This window comes from Nelumbo lutea, chromosome 7 (assembly GCF_056320005.1).
Source record: "Nelumbo lutea isolate HS-2025 chromosome 7, American lotus-T2T, whole genome shotgun sequence".
NCBI classification, from domain to species: domain Eukaryota; kingdom Viridiplantae; phylum Streptophyta; class Magnoliopsida; order Proteales; family Nelumbonaceae; genus Nelumbo; species Nelumbo lutea.
In genome coordinates, this window is record NC_142690.1 from 53,205,979 (window position 1) to 53,222,145 (window position 16,167).

The 16,167-nt window shown below is 44.1% G+C and overlaps 1 pseudogene; it reads left to right on the forward strand.

Annotated features, from left to right (window-relative positions):
* The first annotated feature begins 1,610 nt into the window (after positions 1-1,610).
* LOC148846409 (transcription factor MTB1 pseudogene) lies at positions 1,611-2,883 on the forward strand (annotated as a pseudogene).
* The last annotated feature ends 13,284 nt before the right edge of the window (positions 2,884-16,167 follow it).

Sequence of the window (16,167 nt, forward strand, 5' to 3'; positions counted from 1 at the left end):
GATTGCAATACATTGAAGAACATATACCATATGGTTTTCAGGATTTATTGGATTTTTTTATGGATTTCGAGGATAAGGCCATGATGATTGCTACTTAAGAAATTCTAATAATCAAGATACTTAGTAAATATCACATCATTTTGTTTTTCTAATAGACAATGCATTAGTGAACAATATTGTTTTGTTAAATTAGCTACACTTTTTAAATGGATTACAAATTATATATATCCTCATGAAGATTTTGTCTTAATGGATACTAGTTTATAACTTTACTTCTTTCACTCATGAAAAATCAATTTGATTGCTCTTACAATATGAAATTTTCTTATTTAGTTATCTTAACAGAATGACATTTCACCCAACTTTAATTTCTAAGATGAAATTTTCAAAGAAATATTGGGACCTAAAAGGTTGCTTTATCAGAAAGTTTGATGTTCATTCATTTGGAAAGGGCAATAATATTCAAAAAGTGTGCAAATTGATATTTGTTGATTCCTATGTAAGTTTTTATGCAAATAGATATTTGTTTTTAGTTTATTTACATGGGCAATAATAATAAATTAAATCACATTGTAATTTCTAGGGGGATGACATTAAAGTCAAAATGTTTGTTGCAGAAATTGAAAAGTTTTGGGATGAATTAAATGAATTGCCTACAAATTCCTCTATATAAATATAATTTTGTTACATTTGATCATATTACAGAATAAGTTGGCAAAAATACTTTTATAAGTATGTTTTGTTTTGCTCTTATCTTAGACATTTGATCATATTACAATGTATGTTTTACGTTTGGTATAACATTTTCATTTATTATAAATGTTATTGGAGCAATTATTTATTTGGACAACATGGCCTTTGTGTATCCAAACTCGAAAGAAAAGGAAATTCTTTTATTAGACCAATAGTAAGTTGATGTAATATGTTCATGCATACTAATAAGTATTATTTAATTTAACACCATTTTAAATATGATTATTTGTTTTTGTTTTTGAAAGATCTGTTCCAATGAGATTCACTTTATGGGATAGATTTGTTGATATTATTGAATCATGTGCTCCAGAAATAAAAGAATGATTTACAATTATTGTTGGAAGTTGTGTAAAAGTGGTGCATTATAGAGGTAACTTTATATTTTGATAGATTTAAAAGAAAAAATAATATAATTTCCTCTTGTATTAAGGAATTTGACAACATGACAAACTATACTGACTGTAAAGAATACGAGATTGTCTTTCAATTCCTTCACTTTAAAAGAATAATTACTTCAACCATGGTAAATAACATTTAATAATAATTGATATAACTAAACTATTTGTAGGAATTAGTTTAATATTTGTTTGTTTTACAGGTTTGATAACAATGAAGAAGCAGTCAAGATGGTTCAACATTACTATAGAATTTGGAGAGTTTAAAGTAGTTTTTTCGAGTAAATTACAAAGACCCCCCTTGGTACTATGGGGTCTGTGACAAAGACCCCCTGTACTATGACCATGAGACAAAGACCCCCTTCCATTAGCTTTTCATTAAAATCTGTGGTTGCAATATTTTTAAATCCCCATACTACCCTTGTAATAACTATTGATTGGTAAAACACTATTCATCTTTACATGAATAATAGTGGTGGTAGTTGTTGCAGCGGGCGGACTTCCGTTGAAGTCCTCCCTCTCATTAGAGAGCCGAAGGAAGGGGAAGAGTCCGAAGCTACCCACAACCTAAGCTTCCGGGTTAAAGACAAAACTCAGTAGAAGATGAGGAAGAGGGTCCTACAGAAGATTCACACTTTCTTTGGAGGTTTCGATGAGGAAAGCTATGCATTTGGCTTGGATAGGGTCACAGACACAGAGATGTTTTTCCTTGCTTCCTGGTACTTCTTTCCTCAGGATGAGGGGGCTTCTGGTAAGGTGTTTGGATCAGGGAAGTACCTGTGGATTTCGGATGCCTTGAAATCACCTAATTACTATGTCCGATCGTTCCTTGCGAGGTCTGCTGGGCTCCAGACTGTTGTTCTTGTCTCCACAGATACAGGAGTGGAAAAATTGGGATCAGTCGGATCCATTTCTGAGAATTTGGAGATGTTGCAGGCAATAAGGTCCATGTTCTCAAAGTCCGTCGCCTTCCCTATCCAGGTCAAACCGTTACCAGTTTCCAATGAGAAGAAAGATAGTAGTGCAATTGCATCAAATTCCAGGATCGCGGAATGAGCAAATGAGTTTCCAAAGATTTTTGGCCAGGATCTGAACCCATTTTAGGCACAGATGCAAGCACAGAGACAAATTGATTTCACTGGGACAACTTCAAGGTCTTCTGTGATTACTCGACAGAGTGCCATAGAATCAGAGCAGTTAGATGTTGAGGCTTCATGCAAGGAAGACCGTCCATGCCCAGTAGACGAGCGAAGGCCCAGGAAACGGGGCAAGAAGCCTGCAAATGGAAGAGAGGAGTCCCTTAACCATGTTGAGGCTGAGAGGCAACGCCAGGAGAAGCTTAATCAACGATTCTATGCATTAAGGGCCGTCGTGCCCAATATCTCCAAGATGGACAAGGCCCTCCCTGCTCGGAGATGCCATAACCTACATCACTGAACTTCAGAAGAAGCTCAAGGACATGGGATCAGAGAGAGAAAAGTATGGCAACCAGTAAAGAGACAATGTAGCTTCAGAAGCCAATTCTGTTGGAGATAATCGGAAGCAAGGCCCAGACATTGACATTCAAGCCCTTCATGATGAGGTTATTGTGAGGGTAAGCTGCCCATTGGATGTTCATCCTGTATTAAGAGTCATCCATACATTCAAAGAAGCACAGATCACTGTGGTGGAATCAAAGATCTCTGTTGGAAATGATACCTTCTTCCACACAGATCACTTACAAAGGAGAAGTTGATTGCTGCTGGAAATGATAACATCTTCAAGGTCTCCTGTGAATCTGTGATTACTCGACAGAGTGCCATAGGATCAAAGCACTCAGATGTTGAAGCATCATGCAAGGAAGACCGTCCATGCCCAATGGACGAACGAAGACCTAGGAAACTGGGCAGGAAGCCAGCAAATGGAAGAACCATGTTGTTCATATATCATGAGGTCGAGGAAGATGAACAGTGTTTTCCCTTACAAGGGTAGTATGGGGATTAAAAAATATTGCAACTGATTTCAATGGAAAGCTAATGGAAGGGGTCCTTTGTCTCACGGTCATAGTACAAGGTAGTCTTTGTCGCAAAACAAAGTACAGGGGGGTCTTTGTAATTTACCCTTTTTTTGTATAGAAATTACATTAATGAAGTCTATTATTTTGTTACACTAATTACAATAATACATTAGTAAATATCTATTTTTTTGCTACATTATTTTATTGGATTATCCATGTTAGCATGTCTCTCCTTTGAGTGAAGTTATTTATCTATTTTTTCCATTTATTGTATTTTTCCTATTATTTTTTGTTTTAAAAATATAAAAAAGTAAACATATATTGCCATCGATAAAGTTGTACACTATTATCATGTCATCCATAAAGTTTTACACTATTATCAATATATTATATTGTTAAAGGAGGGAGAGAGAGAGAGAGAGAGAGAGAGGAAAAGAAATATTATATTATTAGAGAGAGAGAGAATTAAGTGTATTATTGAGAGAGATAAATATTACATTATTAGAGAGAGAGAGAGATTATATTATTAAAGAGAAACAGAAAATATTATATTATTAGAGAGAAAGAATTAAGAGTGTGTTAACCAGAGATAGAGAGACAATGAATAATTTATTAGGCCCCCTAGAGAATAGAATTGCCATTCAAGAGTTTTAAAGAGACTCATGACAAAGTATTAATAAAATATTAATAGACTATTAACAAAATATTAGTAAAATAGTAATAACATAATAATAAATTAATAACAAGAAACAAAGATATGGATTTTTAAATATAATAATGTATAAATATTTTATTTATACAATGTAAAGTAATAATAGTATAAATTAGCAAAATATTGATAAACTAATAAGAAAATAAAACAAATAATAAAGTATTGAACCAAATAACAACAATCAAATTCCAATTTTGTTCCCAATTGAACCAAACATGCGTTAGAAATAGGTGACTCTAATTCCAATTTTGCTTTCAATTCCAATCCTGTTTTTAAAATAATAATTATTAATAAAACTAAGTAAAAATAAAAAATAGATTTATCTTATAATAAAAGTCAAGAAATTTGGTTTACTTCAAATGCTAATTATAAATATTTCAGTTTCACATAAAATCAAACTTAATGGATTCAAATTTGAATCACCTTATGTGAGATCTGACTGGATCTTTGGGTCGGATTGGATCCAGATATGCTCCATATATAATAAGATATGTAGTGTAGCATGGCTATCATTTCTGACTGCCATTTATCTATTTGGTTTCCTTAAAACTCTAAATAAAAGTGTTTAATTTCACTTAAAAATCAAACTTAATGAATACTAATAAAAATAAGAAATTTAAACACTGATTAAAAATTTTGTTAGTTTATGTTTTACTAGAAAGGACCCTTGCCATGCATGGAATTTGTCAACAAAAAGTGAAATAATGAAAACTGATAACTATTATAAGGAAGGAATGCTATGTTGCTTAAAATAATTAACTTTATTTTATTAATGCTATGATTTAGTAATTTGGATTAATTATATTTAATAATTTTTAACAAAAATAATAAATTATTTCTAATGATTAAATGTTTTAATTTTTTGTTAATGTTACTTAAATATTTAAAATACTTAAATATAAACAAACATATAATGTTAAGTTATAGCCATAATTAAATTAATCTACAGATTAGCTTTTTTAGTCATAATTAAATTAATCTAAGCCCGAGCTCAAGGTTTAAGACTTCGAATTGGGCTATTATTAATTTTAGTTATTAGGTTTCAAATTATAGTTTTCTGACAACTAACCAATTAATAAGATTTGAATATGAATAGGGATGGCAATGTTCCCTGTCCTAATGGGTACTCAACATTGGGTCGAGGATGGAGATTGCCTTGGTAGGGATGGCAATTGATAGTGATACCCAACCGATTATAGGGACAAAGATGGGGGAGTGAATTCCTCGTCCCACCCTAACCCCCCAATTATATATATATATATAAAATATTTTTTATGATATTTTTTATGTCAAAATACATTTAAAGTATTTTTATATTTAAAAAAATCCCTTATTTTGAGTAAATATATTTGATGAAAACAATTTTAATTTAAAAATTATGGGGATTTAAGTTCCCAACAAAGAACCCATCTCCGTTGGGAATCAGGGATGGAGGGTCATATTTATCCCTGATGGAGATCGGGGTCAAGGACAGGGATTTGTTTCAAAGTTGGGATCAAGGACGGGGAGTATGGTCCCCACCCCATTGCTATAGTTTTATAATTAACATGGGTGAGCCTATCCCTATCCCAAACCCGGACAAATATTATTATGTTTAGGGTGTGGTCTAGGTTGGGCTAGCAACCTATAAAATAATTAATACACTATCAAAACCTAGCTTGAGATCTTTTATGTTTTTGGTTCATTATGCTACACATTGGGGGTAGCTCAACGACAACCCCCATATCTCCTTTGGGTTCAATATTAATAATTTTTTTTAAATTAGTTAAATAACCAAAAATAATCTATTAATGCATGCATGGGTTGTGCTTAGATTTGATTCAGTCTAATTACAAATTTCACATTGCTCTTAGGGGTGTAACTTAAGGGATAGGGTTAGGTTGAGGATCAACCAAAGCCTAACCTAAAGTCTTAAACCTTGAGCATGGAATTAGATTAATTTAATTACGACTAAAAAAGTTAATCTATGGATTAATTTAATTATAACATTTAATTAGTAATGAAGTAAAATAAATAAAATAGAATACTAATGGATAATATGAAAAAAATAATTATTTATCAAGTAATTAGTAGTAATTTATTATTTTTATTAAAATTATTAATATAATTAATCTAAATTACTAAATTATTTTTTGTAACAAATTACTAAAATTATTAATATAATTATCAATTTTCGTTGTTTCACTTTTCCTTGATAAATCTCATGCATCGCACGGATCCCCACTAGTAAATAGAAGAAAGAAGCATACATTTCATATAGTTTTGGTTGTTCCATGGTTCTTGATGTGGGTTAGCTTGGCCCAGCCCACATAGGGCTATAAGGCCCAACCCACTAATACCTACTAACGTCAACCACAATAGGCGAGAGGCATGCTGCCTTCATACAGACTCAATCACATAACTACCTGGCGTACCACCAAGGCCTGCAGTCTGACCTCGTATGACTCTCATCCGATGTGTTCATCTTCACCTACCACCAACACCCTTAAGTATAAATAAGAGGTAACTGCCCCTTGAAAAGGGGTTAGAACGGAGTAACTCCAACATTACTCACTCATTTAGTTCCTGCACCTATATTGTCTACCTAGCATTAATTCAGGGAGATCTGGTGCATCTGAGGAATCTCTCCAGGAGCACCCTTGCACTCTCCCCTACTTCACATCTCTTACTAACTTGAGCGTCGAAGCCTCCACCTCGGGTATTCACCTCGAGGCCTCTGACACTTCCTGTCTTGCAGCATCTCAGATCACTGGGGACCCCACCTTGGTTAGCAGTCCTCGACTACCATAGTCCTTAGAAGTTACACTTCACCTCAGTTTGTTGTCCCTGGCTTCGGTCAACCTATTCTAAGGCCTCAGGGTCCTCGGCTAACGCTTGGAACTTGAAGGGTGAATTTACCTTATTGCCCTCGGCCAACCCGCACAACAGCAATTGGCGTTGTCTGTGGGAACCTGGTTGCTAAGACGACCCCCACTTCAAGATAAACAATAACAACACTCTAAGATCCAAAATCCCTTTAAGCTCGGAAGCCATGGAGAGGAGAGCCGGAAGCAATCCGAACCTGGTTACCTACGAATAGTTTCAAGCCATCCTCGATCGCTTGGAATGCCCCACCCAAAGAATGGAAGAAGTCTGCCACCGAGCAGGAGGTCCCTCTCAAGGCGACTACCCCGCGAGAACATCGAGGTACCGGCCTTCAACCACGCTAATTCGCTGGTCATACTGTCAGAATCGGGAAATAATCGCCTCTCCGACTTACCTCGAAGGAATGTCTGTCCTCCTAGCCGAAGGGAGAGTGTGCCCACTCAATCCGAAGACAATTATCAATCTTTGGACCAGCACCACTATCGGCGTAGGGAGGCCACCCAGGACAATGGCGGGCAATTCAGCTGCCGTGGAGTTCGCTCTCGAGGCGAGAGCCGACGCCACCCCACTCCACCTCCCGTCTCAGACGTCAGGGACGTCCTGAGTGACTATTGCGATCGCAAAAGAGTGTGCGACCCCATCTTAGAGTATTCAGGAGTCCGAGACGATACCCATTGGGTTTGCGAAGACAGAAGCAGGGCCCGTGCCTATGCTGACCCAGGGATTGCCAAGTTACAAGTCAAGATCGGAGCCGTCAAGGACGAGCTCCGCTAAGTCAAGGAGGGCCAAGTCGATGCCTCAACCGGTCACGCCAACTCCACCGGTCGCATGGACACATTCACCCCTGAAATCATCTCAGAGCCTCTCCTCCACACTTCAAGGCTCCCACACTGGAGACATACGATGAAAGCACCGACCCCGATGACCACTTGGAGGATTTCAGAGCGCTCATGATACTATACAGTTATTCCGACTCCTTGATGCGCCAGACCTTCCAGGCTACCTTCAGGGGGGCTATTCGTCGCTGGTTCTCTAGCCTTCCTCCTCGATCAATCAACTCATGGGAGCAATTTATAATTTTGTTCCTCGCCCGCTTCATCAGCAGCAGACAATGCCAGAAGAGCGTAGTCTCTCTAATGTCGATCAAACAGGAGCTGGGTGAAAGCTTGTGGTCTTACATTGGCCGCTTCAAGAAAGAAGAGTTCGAATACAAGACCTCGGCCCTATGGTCTCCAAGCATGCAGCCATCAAAAGACTCCGCCCTAGCTCGGCTCTCAAGTGTTCGGTTGCTCGGTTGCCAAGACTAACCCCGGCTTGGATCTCATGAAATAGAGTCTCTCATTCGTTGAGGACACCTCAGATAGTTTGTTGGAGGAGAGGCTGGTGCCTCGTCATCCCAGCAGCAGCACCAGCAAGTGTCAGGCATCATTGATGTCATCACCGGGGGCACGGCTTCAGGTGGAGCCTCGGCCTTGGCTTGAAAAGCCAATGCCAGGCAGCTTAACATCCAGGAGCCTACCCCGAAGAAGAAGAAATACCCAGACACCCTGAAGAGGCAAATATGTCCACATGCCCTCATCTTCACTGACGAGGACTTAGAGGGGGTTATTGTCCCCTACGACGATGCCCTCGTGGTCGTAGCCATCATCTCCAATTTTATGGTGAAAAAGATTTTGGTGGATAGCAGCTCGTCAGCCGATATCATTTTCTATGACACCTATGAGAGAATGAAGCTCGCGCTAGAGAAACTCCAGCCAACTGACGCTCCCCTCGTTGACTTCTCCAATAGTATCACCAGGCCAGAAGGAAAGATCACCCTGCCCATCACGATAAGGATAGTGCCACACCAAGTGAATTGGATGAATGAATTTCTAGTGGTGAGGGTCGCCTCTCCCTACAACGCGATAATGGGAAGACCAACCCTTCATGCACTAGGGGCAGCCATGTCCGCCAATCACCTGGCCCTCAAGTTTCCCACTGAGCACAGCGTTGGAGTTGTTCGTGGGAACCAACAAATCGCCCACCAATTCTATGTGGCAGCTCTAAAAGGGAAGAATAAGGAGGCCTTATCACTAGAAGGCCTCAACCCCTGAGAAGAACCAACGAGCCGAGGTTAACTAGCTGAGGACCTTGTCTTGGTCCCCCTGGATGAGTTAGCCCCAGAAAGGACAGCCCACGTCGAGTCCATCCTCCCCCCTGAACACCTATCTAAACTAGTAAGTTTACTCAAAACTAACACCGACGTCTTTGCTTGGTCCGCCGCTAACATGCCCAGAATTGACCCTTCGGTCATTACTCACAGGTTGAGCGTGGACCTGATCTCTAAGCCAATTCGGCAAAAGAAGAGGAACTTTGCACCGGAACAATGGAAGCCTATAGGAGAGGAAGTTGATAAGCTACTCGACGCCGGCTTCGTCTGTGAGGTACATTACCCCAACTGGTTGTCTAATGTGGTTTTGATAAGGAAAGCTAATGAGAAATGGCGGATCTGTATTGACTTCACAGACCTTAACCGAGCCTGCCCGAAGGATAGTTTTCCTTTGCCGAGGATAGGCCGCCTCGTCAACACCACTGCAGGGTATGAACTACTTAACTTCATGGATGCCTTCTCCGGGTACAACCAGATATAGATGCACCCCAACAATGAAGAGAAGACATCCTTCAGCACTGAGCATAGCACATATTCCTACAAGGTAATGTCATTCGACCTTAAGAATGCAGGGACCACTTACCAGCGCCTCGTCAACAAGGTTTTCAAGAATCAAATGGGGAGGAACGTCGAAGCCTACATAGACAACATGGTGGTGAAGATCCTAAAGGCTGAAGCGCACACCTCGGACTTGGTCGAAACCTTTGAAGCCAACCCAAGCTCAACCCGAGTAAGCATGCCATCGGGGTTACCTCGAGGAAATTCTTAGTCTTTGTCGTCACTCAAAGGGGCATTGAAGCCAACCCAAGCAAGGTACAGGCCATACTAGACGTGGCACCCCCTCGGTCAGTGAAGGAGACTCAAAGGCTCACCGGTAGAATAGCTGCCCTCAATTGCTTCATGTCAAAGTTGGCAAACCGTTGCCTTCCCTTCTTCAGTGCCATCAAGAAGCTGAAAGATTTCCAGTGGACGAAGGAGTGCCAGCGTGCCTTCAACAAGGTTAAGTTGTACCTTGCCTCACCCCCGCTCCTCGCTCGGCTAGTGTTAAGGGAAACCCTGTATTTGTACATATCAGCCGGAGATGAGACCATCAGCTCGGTCCTGGTGAAAGATGACGGAGTTCAGAGACCTGAGTAGTACGTTAGCAAGGTCCTCAGCGATGTCGAGACCCGATACCCTGACGTGGAAAAGCTAGCTTACACCCTCGTCACCTCGGCCAGAAAGCTTAGGTCGTATTTCCACTCCATAGTGGTCCTGACAAATCAGCCCCTTAGGGTCATCCTCGCCAAAACAGAGACCTCGGGGTGCCTATTTAAGTGGGCAATAGAACTGTCGAAGTTTGACATATAGTACCAGTTGAGGCCCATGATCAAAGTGCAAGCCTTGGCTGACTTCGTAGCAAAGAGCACTTTCAGCAGGCCCCTCGGTCGGCCTCTCGAAGATGAGGCAGAAGAAACACAACCGGCCAAGGAGCCCCCCCACCCCCCACGTGGAAACTTTTCGTCGATGGTTCATCCAACGCCAAAGGGAGTAGAGTGGGCCACATTCTCCTCACCCCCGACAATGCCGTCATAGAGTATGCGTTGAGATTCAAGTTCCCTGCATCCAACCACGAAGCCGAGTACAAAGCCCTCTTGGTGGGGTTGCAGCTCGCCCGAGACCTCGGCTCCAAGCACGTCGAAGTCCTCAGCGACTCGCAACTGGTGGTGAATCAAGTCAATGGTGAGTACAAAGCCAGAGAACAAAGCATGGCTAAGTACCTCACTAAGGTTCGAGAGTTAGTCTGCCACTTCCAACACTTCTCTCTGCAGCAAGTCCTGCGAGTCGAGATGACGAGCCCTCTCCAAATTCACGAGCACCTCGGATGCAATCCTTGGCCACATTGTGCACATGGAAAGACTAGTCGGCCCTCCATGGAGGACATCCAAATCCTACCCATGGAGGCCGAACCATCTTGGATGGATCCTATCATTGACTTCCTACTGACAGAAAGGCTTCCCAATGACTGGAACGAAGCCCAAAAGCTCCGATGGCAGGCAGCGCACTACACTTTGCTAGAAGGAAAGTTGTATAGGAGGTCCTTCACCTTGCCTTACCTCTGATGCCTCCGCAGGGAGAAAGGCGAGTACGTGCTCCGGGAAATTCACAAAGGCATCTGTGGCAATCACCTCGGCGGCCGGACCCTAGTCCAAAAAACATTAAGACAGGGGTACTTCTGGCCGACACTTCACAAATGTGATCAATGTCAGAGACATGCCAACCACCACCCTCTTGGCCCTCAGCAAACCATGTCCCTTTGCCAAGTGGGGGATGGACCTCCTCGGCCCCTTCCCTCAAGCAATGGGAGCCAAGAAGTACCACGTCGTTGCTGTGGATTACTTCACTAAATGGGTGGAAGCTGAACCCCTAGCCACTATCACTATGCAAGCAATTCAAAACTACTTTTGGAAGAACATCATTTGCCACTTCGGCCTCCCCCACATGCTGGTCACGGACAACGGGAAGTATTTCAATGATGCTAAATTCCGAGAATGGTGCACCTCCCTTGGCATCAGGCAACAATACACCTCGGTAGGGTACCCCTAGACGAATGGCCTGGCAGAGGTCATAAACAGAACCATCCTAGACGAACTGAAGACCAAGTTGGATAGAGCTAAAGGCCTGTGGGGCGACGAACTATATAGCGTCCTCTGGGTGTATCGAACCACACCTCGGACAGCAACAAAAGAAACCCCCTTCGGCCGGACCTACAGCACGGAAGCAGTGATCCCAGCTGAGATTGGCCAGCCAATGCTTTAGATCCAAGAGTATGCCGAGGACGAGAATGATGAGGCACTCAGAGTAAACTTAGACCTGCTGGAAGAGACCCGAGAACAAGCACAGATTAGGATGACTGCCTATCAGCAGCGAGTGGCCCACTACTACAACTCTAGAGTGAAAGAAAAGCACTACAAAGAGGGAGACCTCATCCTCAGGAAGGTCATGGTTCCCGAACCTGGAGTAGGGAAATTGGGCCCCAACTGGGAAGGCCCCTATCGGATTAAGCAAACTCTTGGCCTCGGCACATTTCGGCTGGAAAACTTAGATGGAAGACCCATCCCTTGGACGTGGAACTCGAAGAACCTTCAGATGTACTATAGATGAATGTAATTTTTTTATGCAAGTAATGAATGAATGAAGCAAATTTCCTCTTCACTTCACCTCGTCACCTTGTTACCTTGGAGTGTGGTGACCCCCTCGGCTATCTGCACTTAGTGCAAGGAAAATAACGACACAGAGCCCTCGGCTTCGCCGATGGGACGCCTCAGCCTCCCCCGAGAAAACACTTGGTAAAAACGAGTTAGAAGAGCCACACCCCGATGGTGCTGCTCCACCATGGCTCTTCATCCACCTAAGTACCTCGGCCAGGGTGCCAGGTTTCTTCGGCCTCGCCTGGGATAGCACGGTACTTGGAAGCCAGGTGAGCCTTGCCTTTAGCGTATGACTCTGCCTCGGCTCCCAATGTCCCGACAAGCTGAGATGAGAGCGCATATGAACAAATGCTACAGCTGAATCGTGTATGCCTTGTGTATCGTGGTTTCAACCTTTCGGAGGGGCAAGGACCTCTCACAAAAAAAAAAAAAAAAGAAAGGAGAAAAAGAGATGAAAGGAGACAACATACACAAAACACAAAAAAAATGGCTTCATTCATTTCATTCACTATTCAACTTTGATCTTGTACAAACCTTTACAAGATTTTGTACTATGTTCAAAAAACAAAAACAAAAACAAAATAACAAACAAAAAAAAACAACAAAGCAGATGACAACTATTACAACAACAAAGCAAAATAGGAAGAGGGGAAGTCTACGCCTCCTCCTCATCATGGGCCAGAGGGGGAATGGAATCTTCAGTTGGGGGAGCCTCAGCAGGAGTGTCAGGGATCACTTGAAGTCCCTCGACATCAAAATCCGACAGCACCAATGGGAGTGCCTTCTTAATATCTTCTATGCCGTCGAGGTATGATGGCGAAGTGTATTCCGCCAACACATCCAGGTAGTCTGAAGACTTCTTGTACGTCTCCACTACCTTCTTTGATTCCTCTACCAAAGCTAGGGCTTCGGTAGCTTTTGCCTCCGCCTCGACAGCTCGTCTCTCTGCCTCCGTGACGATGCTCTCCAACCGCACCCGCTCCACTTGCTCTTTGGAGAGCCCTTTCTGTGCCTCCTACAGCTGAACTTCGAGGTGGTCCCGGAGCCCATGGCCAGCTTTGTTCGGTCCCCCAAGCTGACAAAGTGTAGACAGGCTTGCCATAAAACCGATCAGTGAAAACAAATATATATATATATATAAACATATACACGGTGAAATATTGAAGAACGTCTTACCTCGGCCAAGTGGTATAGGCCCTCGTCGTAAATAGACTTAGGGTCGCTTTGTAGAAGGCAGTAGCAATCCCTCGGTAGAATGGATCCGCTAACTAGCTCCAGGCTAACCCCCTCATCGCGAATGGAGTCCCCCTCTCGAAGCTGCCATTGCGGGAGGGGCTGACGAAGGCCTGGATGGACGCTCCCCATGCGCGGACCTCCGCACCACCTCCTCGGCCTACCTATCTGTGTTGGCAAGCTTCCACGGGGGCTCCTCCCTCAGCGTGTCAGTGACAGGCCTCTTCTTTCCTACCTCGGCCCCCTCCATGGGCCTTTTCAGTGCCTCTTCCCGAGAGGTCGGCTTCTTCGGCACTTCTCCTCCAGTGGTGGGCTTCCTCGGAATCTCCACCGTCCTCTTCAGTGCCACCACTATCTGCTTCCCCTTGGAAGGTACTTGCGAATACCCCCCTTTCCCGAGGTAGGGGCAGCTTCGTCGTCAAGCCTCTTCGGCGTCTGTCCACCGGTCTACTTTCCCCAGGCCTTCGCCAACAATGCTCCTTGAGGTCCATTGGCACTTCTGTGAAACAACAAAAGAAAGTAGTTAACACATCAAAAAGAAAGAGAAAAGCGCATGGAGGACGTAGCAACTACAGAGCCTCTCCTACCGAGGGAGGCTAGGCTAATCCCAACGAAGACTAGGGGGACCTCCTCCTCCACCAACGGTTTCACCTGGAATGTCCCCATTACAAGTAGATGAGCCACTACTGCAGCCTCTTCGTCTTGGAGCGGTGCGGGACATCTCTCGATGACGTTGCGGGCCTCCCCCCAGTCAGACCTGAAGCGTCAGCCCTCAAGGTCGAGACGTAGAAGAACTTGTCCTTCCATCCGTGAACAAAAGAGGGGTTGTGCGCTGATGTCCCTCACCTTGGGTGGAAATAGTACATGTCAGCCTCAGGAGCATGCTTCCTCGGCACGAACATGGCGTGGATTAGTCTCAACGTCAACTCCAACTCCACGCCCCTGAGTCGAGCCCACACCATCATCGCCACGATGGTCCTGAGAGTGTTAGGTACAAGCTAGCTGATAGTGATGTCGTACCACTCCAGCAGTTCGAAGATCAAGGTTGGGAGGGGAAACCTAAGGCCATACTCTAAAAAATGCTGGTAGATGTAGATTTCCCCCTCCTCGGGGGTCCACTATCTATTGCCCACGTCAGGGACCCTTAGGATGTAGGACCGAGGTATGTGGACCCTCTTCGCCAGGGACTTGACCTAGCACATGTCCAAGGAGCAATCAAACTCCGAGCATGGGACGCCAGCATCAGCCATCCTTTGGGCAGCACTCCCCCCTACTGGTCCGGCAACGAGTTCCGTGGCATCACCCTCGGAGAGAGAAGATCCCTCAGGTTCCCTTGGTGACATCGAGGCGACGCTTTCGTAGGGAGAGTCATTTCCCCGGTAACTGCCCTCGGCACCACTCGAGGTTAACCTTTCCCTTAAAACGGCCACCTCCCGTCAATGGGGGACTACAGCTAAGGAACCTAAAGAAGACAAGGGAGAAGGGGTTGCAGGAGAGCTCCCTCTCGAGCTGTTCGGGAGTTCATGGCACTCAGGACTAGAGTATGAAAATGATATTTTAAGATCACCTAGAAAGGATGGAATGTCCTCAAGAAAGAAAGAAGCAAAAGAAGAATTTTGGAGACTTGGGAGTTAGGGAGTTGTGTTCACTTGAGAGCAAGGGCGTCTAAGTCCAAATGGAGAAGAAAAGCACTGCCAAGGCCCCTATTTAAAGGAAAATGAACGGCCCGGATTTCTCCAAATCTGACGGCTGAAATCAATCCACTCCCACCATCCAACTATGATGCACCACCTAGCACAGGCCCTCAGAAGATGAAACGATGCCCAAAGCAACGGTCCAGATCGGCACAGATCCAACGGACGCGGGAGCCCCTTAGCGCAAGCCCTCGGAAGACGAAACGACGTCCAAAGCAACAGTTCAGATCGACGTTGATCCAACGGATGCAAGAGCCCCCCGCTCCTATGAACCAACCTCACCGCACCTCCTAGCGCATGCCCTCAAAAGGCGAAACGACGTTGAGTGAACTGCAAAGACCGACCGCCGAGCGAACCGAAAGGCCCACTCATCATGGACCACCGGATGGACCGTTCAACCTGGCAAATGCAGGACTCCTAGGACGGCTGTCCCCTGCATGGTAGCCCTACTAATGTGACCTGCTCGTGCGAGATACGGGACACCCCCATCAGGCCAAGACATCCACATCGCCCATGCTTCCGAACTGAAGAGTGACGGTGCGAACAGCGAAGACGACGCCACAGCAGAGCATCCCTCGGCTGACAATTCCGAAGGCATAATGACCACTACTCCCAATGACCGAAGCCGGAGCGTGGGGGGCAAGTGATGTGGGTTAGCTTGGCCCAACCCACATAGGGCTAGAAGGCCTAGCCTAGGCAAAAGCCCTGCTGCCTTCGTACGAAGCCAATCACATAACTACTTGGCGTACCATCAAGGCCTACAGTCTAACCTCGTATGTCTTTCATCTGAGGCGTTCATCTTCACCTACCACCAGCACGCTCAAGTATAAATAAGAGGTAATTGCCCCTTGAAAAGGGGTTGGAATAGAGTAACTCCAACATTACTCACTCATTTACTTCTTGCACCTACATTGTCTACCTAGCATTAATTCAAGGAGATCTAATGCATCCAAGGACTCTCTCCAGGAGCACCCTTGCACTCTCCCCTACTTCACATCTCTTACTAACTTGAGTGTAGGAGCCTCCGCCTCGGGTATCCACCCCAAGGTCTCTGACACTTCCAATCTTGCAACATCTCAGATCACCGAGGACCCCGCCTCGGCTAGCAGTCTTTGGCTACCATAGTCCCCGGAACTTGAAGGGTGAATTTACCTTGTTGTCCTCGACTTCGGTAAACCT